Source organism: Rattus norvegicus, chromosome 10 (genome assembly GCF_021556685.1).
Source record: "Rattus norvegicus strain SHRSP/BbbUtx chromosome 10, alternate assembly SHRSP_T2T, whole genome shotgun sequence".
Lineage (NCBI taxonomy): Eukaryota > Metazoa > Chordata > Mammalia > Rodentia > Muridae > Rattus > Rattus norvegicus.
The window spans coordinates 70,470,688-70,488,873 of NC_141543.1; the positions used below are offsets into that span (position 1 = coordinate 70,470,688).

General features: G+C 51.5%; 1 protein-coding gene and 1 non-coding gene across 4 annotated transcripts in view; both read left to right on the forward strand.

Annotated features, from left to right (window-relative positions):
• The window catches only part of Rab11fip4 (RAB11 family interacting protein 4), a 109,576-nt gene that overhangs the window by 2,493 nt on the left and 88,897 nt on the right, over nucleotides 1-18,186 (forward strand). The window contains exon 1 of one of the 3 annotated variants that reach the window (XM_087572014.1): nucleotides 13,113-13,255. The gene's annotated coding sequence lies outside the window, so the exon portion shown is untranslated. 3 annotated transcript variants of the gene reach the window in all.
• On the forward strand, nucleotides 1,308-1,411 carry LOC120095372 (U6 spliceosomal RNA). The gene has a single exon (XR_015632544.1). It is a non-coding gene; the product is annotated as a U6 spliceosomal RNA (small nuclear RNA).

The following is an 18,186-nucleotide window of genomic DNA, read 5'->3' on the forward strand; positions in this document are numbered from 1 at the left end:
CACCGTGCTGTCTGCAGCAGCTGGTGCTGTCTGTGTGGGAATCCTGGGGCTGAGGGAAGAGGATACAGGGCAGGACCACGGACAGGGCCTGAGGCTCAGAGGGGCTGCTCTGCTGTTTCCATACTGAGGAAACAATTCTCAAATGCACCGGAGCACTGTTCCTCCGAGATGGGGCTCCTTTCCTTTCGCTAGTGCTGTGGGGCTCACACTGTTCTGTTGTTTGTTTACACATCTGCCTGTGACATTGGTTCCCCCACCCACTGGTGCTCCAGACAATGATTGTTAGACCTGAGATTCAGTGTCTACATTGTATCAAATGCCCTGGCGAACCATGGAGGCCCGGTCATACGCAGTGGGTCTTAGAGACCGCAGTGGGTCTTAGAGACCGAAATACCCTTGAGAGTCTAAGGAATGGATGAATTAGTAATGCAAACATCCCCATCCAGGAGGAACTCAGGGCTCCTGTAGTGTGTGCTAGTGTTTCCTAGTCCATACGAACGCTGGATTTGATTCCCAAAAATACATTGAAAAATGTGTATGGCTATATACGATTGAGCCCGCCAAGATCCTGTCATGGTGTGGGGAGGGACTCACAAGATCCTAGTAATCCATGAACATTTATAGGCAACTAATAGTAGCCATGGGGGAGGGGCTCGTGAGGACTGGCCCCTCTCTAAGGGCCTATGGGAAGTTAATGGTTGCTGTGGGGGGAGGAAGAGCCATTTTCTTTAATGATGTCATTGCTGGTAAGGTGGCCATGCTTCTGTAAATAAAACCTCTCATCCATGTTCCTGTAAGCATCCCTAATGGAGTTCATGGAGTCATCAGGTGGAGGGGAAGGGGGGGGAGCACAAAAGGAGAGAAAGGTGTTTGACTGGGAAGAGGAACGTTAGTGGGAGGAGGGGGGAGAGGTTAGTGAAGGTTGAAAGTGATCAGCATACATTCCATACATGCACAAAAATGTCATAATGAACCCCATCGTTATGCATATTAATACAGGCTAATAAAAAATTTTAGAGGCAGACACAGCATCACATACCTGTGGAGGCAGAGACAGAAGTTCAAGGTTGGTGCCTGGAAGATGGCCCAGCAGAGACAGGCTTGCCACAAGAGCCTGGTAACCTGAGCTCAGTCCAGAGACCCTACTCCTGGAAGCTGCCCTCTGAACTCCACACGTGCACGGTGACACCGTGTGTCCCCACACGCATCACAAAGAAAAGAAATTCAAAGCCATCCTTAGTTACAAAGGGAGTTTGAAGCCAGCTTGGGATACAAAAGACCCTGACTCAAAATAAATAATAAAAGCAGTGCTAGCCTTGGCAGCGTGTATACTAAAATTGTCACCATACAGAGACTCACACAGCCCCTGTGTGAGGATGATATGCAAATTCATGAAACGGTCCATATTTAAGATAAATAAATATGTAATTTGTATGAGATAATTCTGCAGAGGGGAAGCCTATCTCCCCATCCCTTAAGAATGAGTTACTTTATGACTTCCTCAGAGTCCCATGGAAGAGGGGAAAGGGTAACCTGACAGTGAAGAAAGCTGACAAACGCCACCCCAGAATGCCACCAGGGTCAACACCGACCTTCGAAGTGATGGGACAAGAGTGCTTCTCCCTAGCCCAGAACTATGGTGCAGTTATCACTCCACAGTCCTGAGAGAAACAGCAAGCAGCACCTCTCTGGGTCACCCAGCTGTCCCTCCTTCCTTGGGTCAGAGCTCCAGTGCTCAGGGAAGAGCCGTGCTGAGCATGTTATCTGGGAAGGAAATGCAGAATTAAGCCTGTTCCTGGTGGACTCGGTGCCCCTGACACCCATGCAGAAACCCACTCAGCAGGAGCCCGATGCTCCCCAGGCCTTAGATGGGGTGTGATAGGAGGGGTACAGCTGGGTGCTGGGCTGCATGTCGAGGCTCCTTTCTTCCTACCCCTAGCAGTCCCACCAGGTTGAGTAGAGAAGGAAACCTGGAACTCTGACAGCTGTCTGGGCTTGAGAGCTGAGCAGAGCAGAGCCCAGGCAGGGTGCAGAGCAAAGTGCGTGCCTTCCCACTCACAGCCCATCAGGTATGTAACACCTCATAGTTATAGAGTGATCACTATGCTTTTGGTTTTTCTGGTTGGTATGTTTTGTTCTGTTTTTCATGTGGTTTCATTTGACCTAGGCTAACCTCCAACTCACGGTGTAGGCAAGCGTGACCTTGAACTCCTGATTCCCCTGTTTACACACCCTGAGCACTAGGATGACAAGCATGTGGCTGAGCCCAGTTCTACAGAGTAATTGTGAAGGATGGCTCCCGTTCCATTGCTCCTAACAGGTTTCTCAAGTGAAGCCTGTTTCCCTCGGTTGGTCTCTTGTGTCCCTGCTAGGTGCCAGGAGTGGGAAGCTGTGGGGCTGTGAGCCTAAGCCCTCCCAAGTCGGGTTGGAGCCATGGCTAGAAGAGAGATGGACAGCCTGGCGTAGTAGTGCCTTCCTTTAATCCTAGCACTTGGCAGGCAGAGGCAGGTGGATTCCTGTGAGTTCAAGACCAGCTTGATTTACCTAGTGAGTTCCAGAAGACCCAGGGCTGTGTGGAGAGGCTCTGTTGGGGAGGGATAGGGAAGAAAGAGACAAAGAGACAGAGACAGGGAGAGGGAGGGAAGGAGAAAGAGAAGGAGGAAGGAAGGGAAGAAGGAGAGAGGGAGGAAGGAAAGGAAGGAGCAAAAGGTGGGGAGGGCAATGAGGGGGGAGAGGAAAGAAAGGAGAAAGAGAGAGAAGGGGAGGGAGTGTGAGTGTCTGTCAGCTTACAAGTGGACACCCTTAGGGACTCTGCTAAAATCCATTACTTACAGCCTCTGTGTCCTCAGGAACAAGGTAGCAAAAGAAATCAAATCCCCAAAACGTGTACACCAGGCCTCCAGTTACTGCAATGAGAAGGTTTCTTCTTCCCTTTGGACTCATGTCTTAAGTCCAGCCCACATCTCACTGCCCATGGCTTAAGGCACAAAACTCAGAGAAGAGTGACAGTTCTTTAGAGGCAGCCTATGTGGCCTGTACTGAGCACTGTCCCCAAGAGGGTCCCAGGCTAAAGTCAGACCCAGACAAGACAGTGACAAGGCTCCTATGCACAAAACCCAACCCTGAAGGTGGTGGTGTAGGGGAGGGGAGCTGAGGTTTTTCTATGAGACCTTCTGTTGAGTGTCTGTGTCTTTCTAGAATAATCCCACGGAGAGTGGGACACTCACCACTTCCAAAGCCAGGCCACCCTGTCTAGGCAAAACTCTGCGTCTCTTTCAGGTAGTGACCTGAGGCTGTCTCCTGGCACTCCATCTGCTCAACCTTCCTGCTGCCTACCCATTCACCCATCCACCCACTCACCAGGGGATCCAGTCCAGCCATCACTCATCCATCACCTCCTGTATCCGACTTCTACTTTGCAGCTCCATCCACCTACGGAGTCGCCTGTCAGCAATGTCTTCTTCCTTCCTCGTTCACTGTGTGTTTAGTTAGGGTTTCTATTGCTGTGATAAAACGCCATGACCAAAGCATCTTGGGGAGGAGAGGGTTTATTTGGCTTACACTTCCTTATCACGGTCCATCACTGAAGGAAGTCAGGGCAGGAACCTGGAGGCAGAAGCTGGTGTGGAGGCCACAGAGGGGTGCTGCTTACTGGCTTGCTCTCAACTTAGCCTGCTTTCTTATAGAGCCTAGGACCACCACTCACAATGTGCTGGGCCCTCCCACATCGATCACTAATTAAGAAAACGCCCTGCAGTTGCCTACAGGCTTGCATATAGCCTGATTTTATGGAGGCATTTTCTTTCACTTTAAAAAAACTAATTTTTTTTTTAGATTTTTAAAGATGTATTTATTTTATGTATGTGAGTACACTATAGCTGTCTTCAGACACACCAGAAGAGGGCATCGGATCCCATTACAGATGGTTGTGAGCCACCATGTGGTTGCTGGGAATTGAACTCAGGACCTCTGGAAGAGCAGTCAGTGCTCTTAACCACTGAGCCATCTCTCCAGCCCCTCTGGAGGCATTTTCTTAATTGAGGTTCTCTCCTCTCAGATGGCTTTGGCTGTGTCAAGTGGACATACAAGGATCCAGTACACCCACCCTTCCTTAGCCTGTCCATTCACCCCCCCACTAACGCAGTCTTTACTGTTGCAGTGCTTATGGCCAAGTGCACTCCGCAGTGGGACTGCGTTGTCATGGGATGCCAAGTGGCTGTGTGGAGTTAAAGTCACAGGAAGGGCACGGAGAGTGAGAACTGAGGCTGAAACAGGGGCAGATGGTGACCAGGGGGATGAAGCAGGACTGTCTGGTTCTTGCGTTTAGAAGGACAGCAACATCCCGGTACATGCTGTCCTAGGTGACACGAACTATTTCTTTCTTTCTTTTTTTTTTTTTTTCTGGAGCTGAGGACCGAACCCAGGGCCTTGCGCTTTCTAGGCAAGCGCTGTACCACTAAGCTAAATCCCCAACCCCATGAACTATTTTTTATAATTTCTCGATTCTGCAGGCTGTTGCATGTGGAAAGGTCTGGGATCATCTTGAAAGGAGTTGCAGCCTGGCTTCTTCTTAAAGGAGCGTATTGGGAGGAATGGGTCTGCCCGAGTCTCTGTCAAATAGAGCTCACGTGGCTGAGGAGACAGCTTAATGTGGCTGCTCTTGCAGAAGGCTTGGGTTGGGCTCCCAGCATCCACAGGGTAGCTCACAGCCAGGTGTAGTTCCAGTTCCTGAGGTTCTGGCCTCCTCTTCTGGCCTCTAGTACTGAGCCAGGTCCTCTGGAAGAGCAGTTCATGCTCTTAACTGCAGCCCAGGTGATTCTGAGCACGTTTGCTTGTCTGTTTGTGTTTTCAAGACAAGATATAGCCCTGGCTGTCCTGCAGCTCACTCGGCAGACCAGGCTGGCTTCCAAGTAAGAGACATCCACCTGCCTCTGCCTCCTGGTTGCTGGGAATAAAAGCATACACCACTACTGCCTGACTTACACTTTTATAATAATCTTTTCAAAAAGGACTCATAAAGTAGCAGTCAAGGGTATTCTTTGAGGGTCCTTTTGGAAGGCTAGCATATGCCTATGTACCCTCCCGAGTGCCCTGGACTGTGGATGTGTCTGAAGGACTGAGGGACGGCCCTCAGTCCCAGATGCCGCTGTCCCTTTCTGCATGGTACTTTCCACAGCAGACTCCCTTGTGCAAGGAAGAGAGTTCTTCCAGCCTCCATTGGTGGTTTCTTTGAAAAATAAGGAAAAGACAGAGCCATTTGCCGCCCCGTCTTTGTCTTTCTCCACTCATCCTCCGGCAACCAGAAGAACCAAGACCTGAAGTGACTTGTGCAGGACCCATGAACACAGAGCTGCCTTTTTACTGCCTGCAAGATCTGGGGTCTCAGGCTCTCAGAGGCCAGGGATGGGAGAATCCACAGCAGACGTCTTATCTGGCTTTCTGAGACTGGAATGGCCTGGTTGGAAGCAGGACTGAGTAGAATTGTGTTGTGATCTGTGAGCCCTTTTGGAGCCCAACAGCAACCTAAGTGTTCTGGGAGGACAGGAGGCCTTCATGGAAGGCCCAGAGGTCAGAAGACTTGAGGCTTGGGGTAGAAGAGGCTGCCAGTAACCACACCCTGTTCTGTTAAGTAGGCCAGAGAATGTTTTCTCGGGCTTCTCAGCACCTCTGCTTTCCCAAGGCTTGCTGCCCAGTAGGAGCCATTCTGTTTATCCCACCTGCATCTCAGCTCTGGCCAAACGGCCCTGCCTTCAGGAGGGAGAGGCAGGCATCTCCCCAACTATGGGATTCCAAGAAACCACTGTGCTGCCACCCCACCCCCCTTGCTGCAGTGGGGCTGCTCGCCGGGTCCTGCTGGGTTCTTACCACTGTGCCTGGCACACAGTGAGGGTACAAGTGACTGTTAACTCTGAGCACTGGCTGTGTTGAATGAGTGAGATGTTCATTTCTTTCCATAGGCCTTTTCTAGTGCCTGCCCTGTGTCACACCGGTGGCTACAGATCCACAGACGAACAGGGCATTCCTTTGCTTAGCTCCCTAACGTGGACAGGAGGGCTAGGAGAGAAACCTGGGGTGGATGGGTAGGGGTATTTTTACATTCTCGTGTGTGTGTGCGTGTGTGGGTGTGTGCGTGTGTGTGTGATTTGTAGTTGGGAATGTTGACGGGTTACAGTATGACGCTTCAGTACACACGTGAACTGTGGAATGAGCAAATCAAGCTAATTAACCTACTTCCTCCAGTTCTCAGCACTTTGATTTGGTGAGAACATTGGAAACCCACTCCTGTCATGTGTGTAATTATTAGCTGTAGAGCTGTAACCACTTGGCAAAGCAGTAAACGGTTGGGGCACAGTTCTCTGTCTAAGTGGACCACTTTCTGACCCCCTCCCCTTGCCCAGTGACCTGTTTTGCTGGTGTAACCGGATAAACCTGTCCCTCCCTCGAAGGATGGAGTCCCAGGGTGCAGCCCCTCCCCCGCCCCCCAGAGGACGGAAGGAACTGAAGGCCTAAGGGAGGAGGACTCCTGGGCTGTTCCCACTAGGCTGAACCTCCTTCCTGTTCCATGTGCATGGCTGCTAGCCAGAGGTCTGGACTGAACTGGACTGTGGTGTGAGTGTCTCCGAGCCTGGACCCCAAATGCACACTGCCAGCTACACTCCTCCTCCTCTCAGTGCTCAGGATTTAACCTAGCATTGCATGCCCAAGCACAGTAACACTAAGCTATGCCCTCGGCCCTGAATTTTCACTGTTAACTACTGCTGTGGCTGTTGTTACTGTGTCTGAGTGTGCATGCCTGTGTGAGTGCAAGCCTGTGTGAGTGCAAGCCTGTGTGAGTGCAAGCCTGCGTGCTGAGAACTTGGTCTAACATTGAGCTGGCCCCACCCCATCTTCTCCCCCTCCCACACCCCATGAGCTCATAGATTCTTCCCTTTCCCATAAGCTGTAATTCAGGTCACTATTCTTTTTGATGCTCAGAGGTTTCTTTTGCTTTTAGTGTAGAATCGTAACATTTTGACATTTTTGATACAAAATTTTATTTATGGTGCTAAGGATGGAATCCACTGCCTTTACCACAGACCCATATCCTGGTTCATCACCGACTTGCATTTTGTTATTGTTTTGTTTGAGACAGGGTCTCATGTGACCCCAGGCTGGCCTCAAACTATAGCCAGGGATGGTTCTCCTTCCCACGTTCCTTTCTGCACCTCCCAGGCTCTGCTTGGGTGCTGGAGGCAGGAGCAGGGCTTTCGCATGCTAGGCCACACTCAGTCAGCTGAGTCACAGAGTCCGCCCCTCACCAGTCCCTGTCACAGAACTCCCCAAGGCTGGAACCGTATCTCAGTAGTAGTGCATTTGCTGAGCCTGTGTGATACTCTGGGTGTGACCCCCAGCACCACAGGGTGGATGGGTGGGTGGGTGGGTGAGTGGAATGATAGATAGATCTCTGACATTCTCTAACACTTACAGAACTTATATCTATTTATAGATAAAGTCATGCTGCATCACCCAGGCTGACTGTAAACGCACAATCCTCCTGCCTCCTGAGGTTATAGGTGTACGACACACTCCTGGTTCTATAAATAGATCTCAAAGTATATTGTACTGTTTCAAGGTCTTTAGTAAATATTGTGTTCAATCCACTAACTTAGACAGCACTGCCTTTACTGTATATCCGGTCTTAACAAATTACTAAAAAGTAGTATTTTGTGGGGATGGAGAGATGGCTTAGCAGTTAAGAGCACTGGATGCTCTTCCAGGGGGCCTGGGTTCATTCCCAGCACCCACATAGCAGCTTACAACTGTCTGTAACTCCAGTTCCAGGGATCTGACACCCTCATACAAACAAAACACCAATGCAGATGAAATAAAAAAAATTAATCTTTAAAAAATTAGTATCTTGGGCTGGAGAGGTGGCTCAGCGGTTAAGAGCACTGACTGCTCTTCCAGAGGTCCTGGGTTCAAATCCCAGCAACCATATGGTGGCTCACAACCATCTGTAATGGGATCTGATGCCCTCTTCTGGTGTGTCTGAAGACAGCGATAGGGTACTCATATACATAAAATAAATACTTTAAAAAAATAGTATCTTAAAATGATGATAAATTAATATTAAATGTTTGATATGCTGTTACCACTAAGAATAAAGTACATTTTCACTCTATTTACTTTTGAATTTATTTTTTTTTCTTTTTATATGTATGGGTATTTTACCTGCGTGTCTATCCAGGGTACTGATAGATTTCAGAAGAAGGCATCCAATCCTGTAGGAGTTACAGATGTGCGATCCATCATGTGTGTGTTGGGAATTGAACTCACTTCCTCTGGAAGATCTTACTATGTAGCCCTGCTGGCCTCAAATTCCGAGACCTGCGTAACTATCACATAAATGCTAGGATTAGAGGCACAGGTCATCACATCTGGCCCCATTATTATTATTATATGCTACATGTTAGCAGCCTATAGGAACACAATTTACTTTTGTCAGTGTATCTCTGTTTCACCACTAGTGTGAATTCACTCATTCTAGAATTTTCTAGCTGATTTACATGAATTTTTCTAAGTAAGCCTGCACTCTTCAAAGGGAAATATTGCTTTTCTGTCTGAGGTGTGGGATAGGATGAGCATCGGAGATGTGTCCCTTGTGGGAAGAGGGAGAAGGGCATGTTGGGACATTGGCCACATGGCCTCATCCAGAATCAGGCAAGCAGGCCAGGTTAGGGTAGCCAGCTGAGCACGGCTGCCTGAATGGCAGGCAGCGTTGGGCAGGAAGCTATGGATCCTGCAGAATCTGGGCATGGGCTACTGTGGGTTAGGGGCTGACGTAGAAGGAAAGATCCTGCCAATACCCAGTCAGGTGTCTTGGCCACAGATCTGGTGAGACTCCAGTGCACAGACAGACAACCTGGACAGAAGTGCAGAGAGTGGGCTGGGGGGTGCTGGCCTTTGGTGGCAAGGCACTAGCCTTGAGTGCAGAATTGGCCTTGGGCATCCAGGGCCGCTGTGGGGCCCAGGTAGCTCCCTGCACTCTGCAGTGGTCCGGACTGCTGGTAGAGCCAGTGGGTGGAGGGTCCGTGGGGGCCGCCGGGGTCAGGGCTACATCTTTCTTTTCTTATCACATGCAAAGTGGGACAGGCCTGGGAGATGGCTCAGCAAGTAGGACACTTGTATGCAGGTCTCACAACCCAGGTTTGACCCCTGAATTGTTTAAGGTGGCAGGAGGGAGTTGTCCTCTGACCTACACACACGCACACACATGCATACACACATACACACTCACACCACAGCAGCTGGCTTCTTGGCCCTGGTCTCCTTTGGTTTTTGGTTTTATTATAGAGCAGAAAGCTCACTGTAGTGAAGTCTTCTCGACAGCTATTAAACGATTTTTTTTGCCCTGATTGCCATTTTTTCGGTTGATGCAAAGAGTTAGTGAGTCCTAAGTGGGGTGGGTGTGTGTCTTTGCTCCCAGTACTTGGCTGGTGGAGATAGCAGGATCAGGAGTTCAAGGCTCTCTTTGACCTGATCAGTATCAAATTCCAGACCAGGCTGAGTGATGCAAGACCTCACCTCAAACAAACTAAAAACCACACACAAGGCAAGAAAGAGTTCACTGAAAGTACTCCTGTCCACAGCGCCCACACATGTAGTCCAGGTTTGCCCACCAGGTGGTGCTAGGCAGAGCCCACGGGTGCGCAGAGGGGCTGTGACTGAGCAGGGAATTAATTACTTTCCTTTTGCCGACCCAACCTCTATGAGCGGGCACAGTACACACCAAAGGCATGCCAGCCTTAGCCAAACACCTGAGTGAAGTGCCAGGGGAGCACCCAGAGCACAGCCTGCTCGGTTTGGCCCAGAAGATGTGTTCACTGGCGCTCTCCTCTGCCGCCCCAGACACCTGTGCAGCTTTGGGAGGCTGGGGGTGGGGGAGGGCTGGGTGCTGGGGTGGACTGTGGAGATCACAGGGGCCTCTCACCTTTCCAACTTGCTGGCTGTGTCCTGGACCCTCTAGCCTTGTCTGCGAGGTGGGGTGCCCCTGTGTGGGTGGGTGGGGCCATTACTGTGCCTGGGAGTGGGAGGATGAGGACAAAGAGCTTGGCACAGGACAGAGTGGCATGTCCGAAGCTCCTTGTCCTGGGAACTGTCACTGTGGACACTGTGGCCTTAGGCACACTCAGAAGAGAGGGTACCAGGGGATGAGGTGGTTGGGACTCTCCTGGGGACGGGACACTGTGGCCTTGTTTCCGCTGTTGCTGTGCGGGCCATATGACCCAGGTTGATGGTGGTGGAGGTGGTGATGCTGATGACGGTGGCAGTGGTGATGGAAAAGGAGGAGGAGGAGGAGGAAGAGGAGGAGGTGGTAGCAATGATGATGATGGTGGTGGTACTGCTGCTGCTGCTGGTGGTGATGGTGGAGGAGGAAGAAGAGGAGGAAGAAGAGGAGGAGAAGGAGGAGGGGGAGGAAGAGGAGGAGGAAGAAGAGGAAGAGGAAGAAGAGGAGGTGGTGGTGGTAATGGTGGAGGTAGCGATACCCCTGCTCAGCACAGCAGATTCAGAGTAGAGATCGAATCAGTGGTAGTTTGCAGAAGAGACTGAGCTCTGGTGACTTCTGGCTTCCTTACTTCCTAGCAAGCTGGTAACCATTCCTCCTCAGTTTTCTCCTCAGTAAACATAGGCCTAACAATAGGAACTACTCCATAGGCTTGTGGACCATATCTGGACTAATTCAGGTAATGCCCTTAGGAGTGCTGGGCCCAAGCAGCTGCTCCTGTTGTCAGTTGTCATTGAGTCATTATTGCCATTACAGTGACTCTGGGGACCTCATTCTGAGGAGCTTGGGGTGGCTGGTAGTCAGTGAGTTATCACCTCCCCAGAGGATGAGAGTCTGCGCTGGGCTACAGGTGGGGGTGACCACACAGCCCCTTTAGTTTTCTGTTGGATGCTGGGCCTGTTCCCCTTCCCCGCACCTAACTGCCTCAGAGAGTTTGCTCAAAGACAGGGTCCTCAGCAAAGGCCAGCCCTGCTCTGCCTGACAGAATCTAGCACTGCTCAGCCCTGTTCCTTCCCAGGGGGTTGATTCCTTAGGATTTCCTGGGGAACTTGGAACCTGCTTGTTCCAGAGGCTCCCTGCTGGCTGACAGGCTGAGCAGATCTTAGTTGGGATTTAGAATAGACCTGTGCCCTCAGCCATCTGCTTTGGAGCCCAGAGGGCCTAGATCTGAATACTTGCCTCTCTCCTGACCTGGAAGAAAGGCCTAAGGCTTGTTTTGTGGCTTGTCACCACACCAGGGCTGGCTGGGTGGCTGGTGTGCAGGCAGTCTGCAGCTCTGACTTTTCTGGTGCCTAGGACCTTCTTGCTTTTTCCCTCCCCGCTCTGTCCTGCCCTCCTCATGCCCACTTTGGGAAAGATCTGAATTATGAATCAAGGCCTGAATCATGTATGAGGACTCTCGCCCCATTTGGTGTTGCAGTGCCTGCTGGGAAAGGGTTTGCATCTGCAGAAAGACCTTGGTTGGACAGGCTTGAACTTTTTCTAGTCCCTAAGGAACTTCCCCAGCCGACTCCAGGGCCTCCTGCTATGGAGAAAAAAATGGCAGCCACGAAGAGGCAGCCCTGGGCCTGACCCTGGTCCCAGACTCTGACAGGGCTACAAGAGAGCTGCAGCCGTATTGGAGAGTCCAAAGCTGTCAGCTTCTTCGCTTAGGAAATTGCTTGAACACAGAACTCACCTAGAATCTGTTCTCCTGGGTGTGTGTCAGGTACAGTCTGGAAGGAAGCTGCCCTAAGACTCTCTGGCAGCAGGGGATAGGCAAGTGGATTGTATGACCTCACTAAGGACCTGCAAACCCTCTCACCCAGATTCTGACTCTGCTGCCAAAATGGCCTACTTAGTGTCATGTGGGAAGCAGAACAGCCATAGAGGGCAGTGCCCAGATCATGAGGAATCCTGGTCCTTTGGAGGTGAGAGGAAGCTCCATGAGCAGGGACAGTGGTAGGGGAAGCTAATGGAAGGCTGTGACAGGCCTGTGTGTCTCAGACTTACTGATCTGAAAAGGCTGTGTGTGTGTGTGTGTGTGTGTGTGTGTGTGTGTGTGTCTGTTTATATGTATGTGTATGTGTGTGTATAAATGCATCTATGTGTTTGTATATGTGCATGTTTGGCGTCTGTACTTGTTTGTGCAGACGTGTGCACATGTTTGTGTGACGAACCTCCATGTTAAAGCTAACGGTTACACATTTGGGATCTTTTCTCTGTCTCCTCACTTTTCTTTCTTTTTCTAAGCTGGTTAACTAGAACATTGTCACAGAGAAGAGTGATAAAAGGACCGAGAATACATTTCTGTTTAGAGCCGAGGGTGCCGGGCAGACTGAACCTCCCACACTTCCTGCAGCTCTTGTTACTCCTGGCAGTGTACAGCGAGGACTTCTGTAAGAAGCAGAAGAGAGTTTAAGATTCCCAAGCGTTTATACACACACCCAGGCAGAGTGCTGCAACATCTTAAGTCTCTTGATTCTTTTTCTAAAAATAGATTAAAAATCTTGAGAGAGGGTTTCTCTGTGTGGCCCTGGCTGTCCAAAGAGCCCCCTCTGTAGACCAGGCTGGCCTCAAACTCTTAGATATCCACCTGACTCTGCCTGCCTCCCTAGTGCTGGGATTAAAAGATTGTGCCACCACCACCCAGTTCTAAAAATAAGTTTATTCTTTGTGAAGTTCATGTGATGTATTCTGATCATATTCATCTCCCTCCCCTACTCGACTACGCGCCCCCTTTTTAAAATTTCAAAGTCCAGTTTGTGCTGCCCAGATACTCTTGGGTGGAACCACCTCCTTACCCGGGGTCACACCCTTAAAGGAAGCTGCCTGCCCCTCTCCTATAGTCGTCGACTGCCGAGGGCTGCTCCGTCCAGGCTCGACTCCTCCAAGCTGGGGTTTTGTCGAGTGTGAGCAGGTCTCGTGCGTGCTGTCACAACCACGTGAGTTCATACATGCACCTGCCCTGTGGTGTGCAGAAAATGAAACGCTCTCTCCCCATAGTCACCCACTGCCTCCGGCTGTTACGAGCCTTCCACTCCCTCTTCTGAAAAGATGTGTGAGCCTTGGGAGGATGGGCTGTGATACAAATGATCCGTTTGGGGCTCAGCTCTCCGAGGTTTTCTATTCTCTACCCCTTAACCAGGCCTGGGTCTCTGTGTTAATTGCCGCTTGCTGCAGAAGATGCTTCCCAGATGAGGACTGAGTCACCGATCTCTGGGTACAACAGTAAGTCCTTGCGAAGGATTCAGTACTTTGTTATACTGGATGCTCATTGACAAGGCTAGGATGGATGGCCTGTCTCCTCCCCAGGACTGGACTTACAGGTACACACTGCCACGCCTGGCTGAGAGAAAGGCTTTTAGTTGTGGTCATGCTGGGGACGGAACAGCTCTTATGCATGCTAAGCATGTGCTCTACCACTGAGCTATGACTCCAGCCTCTTGAGAACCATTTTTCCTGTGATAGACCTTGAGACTCCCAAAGACATGGCTTCATAGAGACTGTGGCAAGGGCCTCAACCTTTCTGGGCACAGCTTACTTTGTGGGTGAAACCATAGTCCCTCACTGTTTCAGGCATGATGGATGGATGGATGGATGGATGGATGGATGGATGGATGGATGGATGGATGGGTGGATGGATGGGTGGATGGATGGGTGGGTGGGTGGATGGGTGGATGGATGGGTGGATGGATGGATGGATGGATGGGTGAATGGATGGATGGATGGGTGGGTGGGTGGATGGGTGGATGGGTGGGTGGATGGATGGGTGGATGGATGGGTGGATGGATGGGTGGGTGGATGGATGGGTGGGTGGGTGGGTGGGTGGATGGATGGGTGGGTGGATGGGTGGGTGGGTGGGTGGATGGGTGGGTGGGTGGATGGGTGGATGGGTGGGTGGATGGATGGGTGGATGGATGGGTGGGTGGATGGATGGGTAGGTGGGTGGATGGGTGGATGGATGGATGGGTGGTTGGATGGGTGGGTGGATGGATGGGTGGGTGGGTGGATGGGTGGGTGGGTGGATGGGTGGGTGGGTGGATGGGTGGGTGGATGGATGGATGGATGGATGGATGGATGGATGGATGGATGGGCGGGCCAGCTTAGTCTTTGCTTTCCTCATTGGTCTGAGATGTCTCCTTGGTACCCCCAGCAGGGCCTGATTACTAAATCCATTACAGCACAGATAGGTTCTTGGAGATGAGCCCTGTGCTGGTGTGAAGGAGAATGGCCCCCATAGGCTCATAGGTTTGGATGCTTGGTCCCCAGTTGGCAGCTCCATTTGGGAAGGATTAGGAGGTGTGGCTTTTGTTGAAGGAGGCGTGTCACTGGGGCCAGGCTTTTAGGTTCCAAATGCCCACACCATTGCCAGTTAACTTTCTCTTCTCATGCCTGTAGATCAAGATGTGAGCTCTTGGCTACTGCTCCAGTGCCTGCCTACCTACTGCCATGTTCCCCATCATGATGGTTGTAGACACACTCTGAAATTGTGAGCCCCAAATAAATTCTTTCTTCTATAAGTTGCCTTGGTCATGGCGTCTTTCTACAACAATACAAAAGTATCTAAGACAGGCCCACCAGGTCATGGGCTGGTGGGGGCAGGTCCTCTGCCTGGCCTGTAGGCAGAGGGGTTCTACTTAGGACCCCTGTGGGGTTTCAGGAGAACAGAAACCTTCTGGCAGACAGGGCATCTTCGTTCCCCCAATAGCCTTCCTAGGGGCCTGCCTGATTCCCACAGGTCCCTTAATAAGCCCCTGCTCAAAACCATGACTTTCTTTTTTTTTTTTTTTTTTTTGGTTCTTTTTTTCGGAGCTGGGGGGCCGAACCCAGGGCCTTGCGCTTCCTAGGTAAGCGCTCTACCACTGAGCTAAATCCCCAGCACAAAACCATGACTTTCAAGTCCAAAATTCTCCTTGGTCTCCATGGTAACAGTTTGAGTTGACCTTTGCCACCTGCCCATTTCGCAGGAGAAAACCCCAGACTCAAGGGGACTGCAGTTCGTTTGTGTCTTGGTGAGGCTGTGTTACTCACCAAGAAACTCCCTGGTGGGCTCCCGGACCTGTAGCCTTTCCTTCATCATGTGAAGGAGCAGCACCGGGACTTTCGGCTGGAGCTGCCATAATTTGTTTTGCTTCAGAAGCAAAAATGTAATTCCCCAGAGTTTGTGAAGCCTTCAGCCCAATTGCAGCTTCTGAGGGAGAGAGGAAGGCACAGGGGAAGGCATTTCACTCGAGGGTGGGAGAAACTCCAACAAAGCCCTAGGATGAGCAGTGCCCCTCCAGCCGCTCCAAGAATCATCAGTGTCCACAGAGACCCCGACACTGGGCTGGAGGACACCAGGGACCGCTCGGCCATGGTGTGGCCTCCAGTGTGCCCCTCCCTTGTGGAAGCACAGGTGTCCTTCCCCTTGCAGGGTGAGCTCCCTGGCCCACGGCCAGGAAACAGTTCCGAGAAGTGTGCCAAGCCTTGTCCTCATTACCTCTTAACCTTCCTAGCACATCAAAAACCCAAGCAAGTAATGTGCATAGATTGGACCTGGCTTCAGAATTCAGGACTGGGCCATCGATGTCAACTAGAACTTTGCTAGTCAAAGGATGGCTGGGATTGGCATGTGCTAGGAGCAGTTAGAAAGTCAGGCTCAAGAGGGCTGGGGGATGTAGCTCAGTGGGTAGAATGTCTGTCTAGCAAGCACAAGGCTTTGATCCCCTGCACTGCATGGAACCAGACATAAGTGTTGTACAGCTCTAATCCCAACATGCCACAGGTAGACACAAGATGAAGAGTTCAAGGCCAACGTGGGCTACCAGAGACCCTGCCCCCCAAATCAAAATGAAAAGGCAGAAAAGCAATCTCAGGGCCCAGCCTTGCCGAGTGGGAACCTCCACCCAACCGAGAGGTTGAGACTCTCCTAGTCTCTGTTCTGTCAGCAGCTCAGAGTGGGGCTCTCCACGTCTTCCCTCCCCACAGAGAGAACAGGGCAGTGGTGGCCGTGCCTTTGAGCTCTCATCCATCCCGGGCCTCGAACCCATCTGCCAGCACCCTGTGCACCTCAGCATACCTGGGGCTGGTGTTGGCTGAGTGACTGAGAGAAGATGCTGTGTTTATGGTCTTCCTTGAGCCCAGTCACCTTGTCACCTTCAGCCAGAGCCACCCCTGTCCTCTGGGTGGAGACAAGTTCCCTCTTCTGCCATTGCTGCCCTTGCAGACAGGTCAGTGTCATTAGTGAGACAATGGAAGCAGAGGTCTCCTGCCTGAAGGTCCAGGGGACCTGGATTTGTGGTCAGGCAGACATGCTACCCTGGCCGACCAAAACCTGCCTGATGCCCCAGGTCATCATCTCCTTGTCTGTGGAGATTCAGGGAATGACCCCTAGGAGTCAACCTGGCCTCCTTGTGTCTGTCACACCAAGTGAAGTAAGTGTCCTCTTCATCCCCACATGGCCTTGGCTTCTCTTCTGGACTGTACTCGCCTCATTATGGTCTCCCTGCCTTCTCTCCCTTCCCCCTACCTCCATACCTTCCAGCACCTTCCTAAGTACAAACCTGGCTCCTTGGGCCCCTGCTAATCACTACCCTCACCCCCAGCAGAGGGGATAGTGTCTTCCTGACCATGCTCCATGTCCTCCAGCCGCCAAAGCAGGTGCTGGGCCCCCACCCAGCTGGTGCCACTGCAGCCCCTCCTGAGCTCTTGTCCACCCCTCCCATGTCTTCTGGTTCTCTCCCCACCTCTTCTCTGCTTCGCCTGGATTCCCCATAGCTGCATGTTTGCTGTGTCCATCCGTTAGGTCCAGCCCAGCCACCTCCGTTGGCTGCCCCCAGGTGACTTCCCAGCCCTCTGGGCTCTGCTTCCCTTAAACATCTAGGAGGTGACCTTGTGGCCGCTTCTGTCTTATCTACCCCCGAAATACTGTGAGCCTTCCCCTTTTTAAGAACTAAAGGGCTTCACTGTCCTCACCACCCTGCTGGGGTTCTTAAATGATCCAATTCCGTTTTTAAATTGGGCGGATTAAAAACTCTTGTGAGAGGAAGCAGAAGGATTAGCCACCAGTTGGCCAGCTCGTGGAGACACCTCTGTGGAGAGCAGCTCCATGAGCTGGGACAGTGCTACTTCTCTAGAGCCTGCGTGTTTCTAAATCCCCGCAGATAATGAGGTGGAATTCAGAGGCTGAGTCATTGGCCTTTGCTCACACCACTGGTGAACAGAAGAGGGGGGATTCCAGTCCAGCTCTGACTACCACAGAGACCTGGATTGACCTTCAGCCCAGACGTGTGGGCATGTGATCAGTCAGTCACCTGGGTGCTTTTATGCTCCTCTCGTGGCTATTTTTATTTTACTCACAATGGACATCTGTCCTTTCCCTGAGAGCTTCCTGGGAACTTGTCATTCTCTCCATGGGGCTGAAGAAATAAGTGTTTGCTGAAGGCGGGGACAGAGGACAGCCAACTTCAGGGGCCACCCACACCCCTGTCATTTTCATTACTATTCAGATACTAAACAAAGACCTCGTGGGTGGCCAGAGGGACTCTCCACTGTAGCAGCTCAGACAGATTGAGGGGCTGCTGGTGACACCTGGACATGCTGGAGTCTCCAAAGGGCTCCAGCCACAGCTCAGCTGAGACTACACTGCCCAGGACAGGGGTGGCATAGGCCATGGTGACAGGTCTCCTTTCTTGATATCTGACCCTAACCAGAGGCGTTCCAGTCCCAGTACCTTCTCTTCTAAGGAAGCTCCTTAACTCTTGAAATTTCCCTCCATCCCCATTTTTTCCACCATCAGGTCCTGGAAGGGGGAGGGGTGTTGCACACACACGGATGTGCAGGCCCCAGCTCCTGTGCTTATGCAGGGCGGCCAGAGCAGGATGCCAGGTGGGTGCCTGCTCTCTCTTTGGGGCCTCTGAACCTAGAGCTACACTGGTTGCCAGCAAACCTGAGTGCACTCCCAACAGCACTGGGGGTGCTCGTGCAAGCCATACCCAGCTTTTTACAACACGGTTGCTAGGATCCAGGCTCAGGTTCATGAGTCTGCATTAGGTGCTCTTACCAGTCCAAGGAGAGTTCTTCATCAGGGACCCTCAGCTGTGGTGACAAAACCCCAGACATGGTTCAAATGCTGAGAAAAATGAAGGCGTGCAGGCGTGTGTGTGTGTGTGTGTGTGTGT